Source organism: Carlito syrichta, unplaced genomic scaffold, assembly GCF_000164805.1.
Source record: "Carlito syrichta isolate Samal-C Ts95f unplaced genomic scaffold, Tarsius_syrichta-2.0.1 Scaffold151160, whole genome shotgun sequence".
Lineage (NCBI taxonomy): Eukaryota > Metazoa > Chordata > Mammalia > Primates > Tarsiidae > Carlito > Carlito syrichta.
Window position 1 is genome coordinate 55,678 of NW_007095256.1, and position 3,480 is coordinate 59,157.

Here is a 3,480-nt window from a genome sequence, read left to right on the forward strand (position 1 = left end):
TCCCTTCCTTCCTTCCTTCAAGTAGGAGTCTCATTCTTGTCACCCAGGCCAGAGGAGTACAGTGGCACGTTCATGGCCACCGCAGCCTCAACTTGCTGGGCTTAGGCAATCCTTCCTCCTCAACCTTTCAAGTAGCTGGTACTACAGATGCACACCACCACGCCTGGCTAGATTTTATGATTTATGGTAGAGATGAGGTCTCACCAAGTTGACCAGGCGGATCTTGAACCCCGACCCCCTCTCCCCAGGCTCAGGCAACCCTCCAGCCTCGACCTCCCATAGGACTGAGCCACCCAGCCCAGACTCCTTCATCAGGAAAGCAAAAAGTGTTTCCAAAAGACTCCTCAACAAATACATATTTACATTTAATTTGCCAGAACTATGTCAAACAGTCACTACTAGCTGCAAAGAAAACTGGAAAATCAAATATTCAATTTTCCAGTTTCTAAATTAGAGTAAGACAAGGAGGGAGGAGGCTCAGAATTCATGTTGAGTGAGTCAAATTACAATGTCTCTGTCTCAACAGAGCTGACATTTTACTAGGCAGTATGTTTTCATATTTTGTATCATTAAATCATCACAACAACTATAGGAGTTTGTTTTTGTTCTTTTAATTTTACTAAAGAAGGAATTGTGATCTAGAGTAATTAAGAGAATTGTCCGAGTCACCCAGCTTACAAGCATTAGAACCAGTTTCTATGTGGCTCCAGAAACTCTGCTCTCTAACGTGGGAAAAGAAATCATAACAGCACGCAAACAAATGCTTTCTGGAAGAGTGAGTATTGAACTTTCTCCTGAAAGGCAGCATGCAAGAGAATCTTTAAAATCCTTATTGAATTCTTAGAAAATGATCTTGTTCTTACATGTAACACAACTTGTTGAGAAGTTTCTAAAAGGAGAGCCAAGGTCGCTCGAGATGAACCCCCGTATTCCATTAGTGCTGGAGCCTTCACATGACTCTAACATTCACCCACTGGTGAGAGATTTAGAGACAGTGAATTACTTATTTAATACCTAGCTTATATGCTTTCCAGACCTGGTTTGATTTTATTGATTGTAATGTAGTCCTTGATATATGCCAAAGAAACTCTTTTGCCCTCTATTTTTCCCTGCCATAGACAGTGCAGAGCTTGAGATAAGTTAGGCTTATAATCAGATTAATAAAAATAGGAAATAGAACATATTACCTTGTTCAAGTATTAAACATTTTCTTTTTAATGTACTAACACAAACATACAAGTTATTACGGATTGGGCTAGGAACTTTAGGTAGGATAAACCTTTTTTGCATGATAGTGTTTTTTTAAACAAATCTATAAGTTTTTTGGGGGGGGTTGATATATGTTTAGCTCCCAGAAAAATGTTTATTTACATTTAAATGTATAACTCTTGCCAATTCAGTACAACTGTGTTCCACACTAGGCTCAAGTTCTCCTCATTAATGCTGAGTTGATATGTCTTAATAATCTCCAACTGTGTTAACTTCTCCCAGGTGCAAGCTTATGTTTCGCAAGGTTAATACATTTAATGCATATACTTACTGAAGTTGTTTTTGCACATCTTAAAATTTTCATTTGTTAAAAGGCCCAGTTTCTAAATTCATTGTTCATTTCTTTAGTCTGTTTTTCAAAATCTCAAAGAAAACATTTTTCTTCCATTGTTAATATTCCCATTTCTTCCATTTTCCCTTTTTACTAATTGAAGTTCCAGTTTAGAGGAGCAGAAAGAGAAATCAGAGAAAATAAATAGTAAAGTGTATATTTTCCAGGATGTCTTCCAAAATTATTGAGAAGTCAATTATAAAACAAACAAACAAACAAATGAAAACACTTGCCCAGTCAGCTCATGAGCTATTTTTTTTAATGTCCTAGAAATTTTCAATCAAAAGAATGCATTCAGAGAATAGTATTTAGCATGGTGCCTATCTAGTTCTTGAGGAAATGGAGGACTTTAATAATAAACTTTTATTCTTTATTACTATGCTTACAATGAATAACATACTATAAAATCCATTCACTATCTCCACTTATAGCTATTTTATAAGCCCACCTTTTTCATTATGCAGATTATTAATACAACAATGTAAGAGGACATGTTTGAAAAGAACAGTTTTCAGATGCCCTTAAAAGATCTACTTACATAAAAACTATTCTTTTGCTAATTATATTATATAATATATAATTCTCATTTTTATTCATTAAGGTATATCACTAAGGATTTCCTCTAGGCAAGTTTTATTAAGTTGGTGTTACTGTTAGTCAATCAAATAATTCATCAATTAACTTAGATTTATCACTAATTCCAACTGGCTTTCTCTTGCCCCACCCACCCTAACATTTAAATCTAGAAAATACTTGAACAGAAGTTAGGCACTGCCTTCAAAACACAGAATTATAAAAAGGTGGGGAAGTAATTTGTTTTAAAAGGGGAAGACTTCTGTGGCCTTGCAGCCTCATGACCTGAAAGAACCGCTGAAGTCACCACCACACTGTTCCTTTCCTTTGCTGAGTCTTCTGACAGATCTCTACATCTGTGAAAACTGGTTTCTTATTAGAAGCAATTAAGAGTTGCCGGTTCTTTTACCTTCCCCGTGGATCAGAAGCTCTCTGAGGAGTGGCATAAAATCTTTCTACGCCCTAGAACAGGCTGCACAACCTATCTATGCACATTTTAAGTGATTAATAAATAAATAAATAGCTGACATAAAAAAGGGGAGATGCTTCCTTAGGCATAAATGCCCTGTTTTCTCTCTGCTTCTTGCTTTCTCTTAGCTGCTATGAGGCACCAATGATAAAAAAACACAAAAGTCGATTACGTAGTGTGAGTGAAGTGCTTCATAAACTCTGATAAACATACATAAATCTCATCCACGCGGTTCTGGAGAAATCACTCGGGAGGTTTGGAAGGTGCTTTGTAGCCACATCAAGAGCGTGCAGATCTCAGTAAGTTGGAAACAAAAGTTGAGTGTAAAATCACAGCCGGTTTGTCCACGTGGGGAAATAAAGTAGCCTGTAAGTCTTTCCTATAAAAAGAACAACCCACGCCTGTGAACTGGGTTCTTGGGACCATTAACGTAATTGAAAAGGGGGGCGGGAGCACCCATAGATGTTTTCAAGGGGGTGGGGTCCCTGCGGGGGCAGCCAAGTAAAGTTCCAAGACTACCTAGAAAGGGGACGGAAGGAGAGCTGTTTTTGTGCATGTTCTGCCTCCCGGGGGCAGCGGAGTCAGCACCCGCGACACCCCGAGTGGAGCGAGACGCGAAGGTGGTGTCCGGGTGGGAAAAGAAGGGAAGAGGAAGAGGCGGGCTGGAAGCCCGATCCTGGTGACATCGCGGCACCCCTGGGGGCGACGCTCCGAAGCCAGACGCGGGCATTGGCCGTAGGGGCACCCAACGCCCGAGGGCCGAACCCCTGGCCCGGCCAGGCCGTCTCAGCCCTGGCCCTGGCTTCAGCACCCCGGCAGCCCCTTCCCCCGGTGGGTC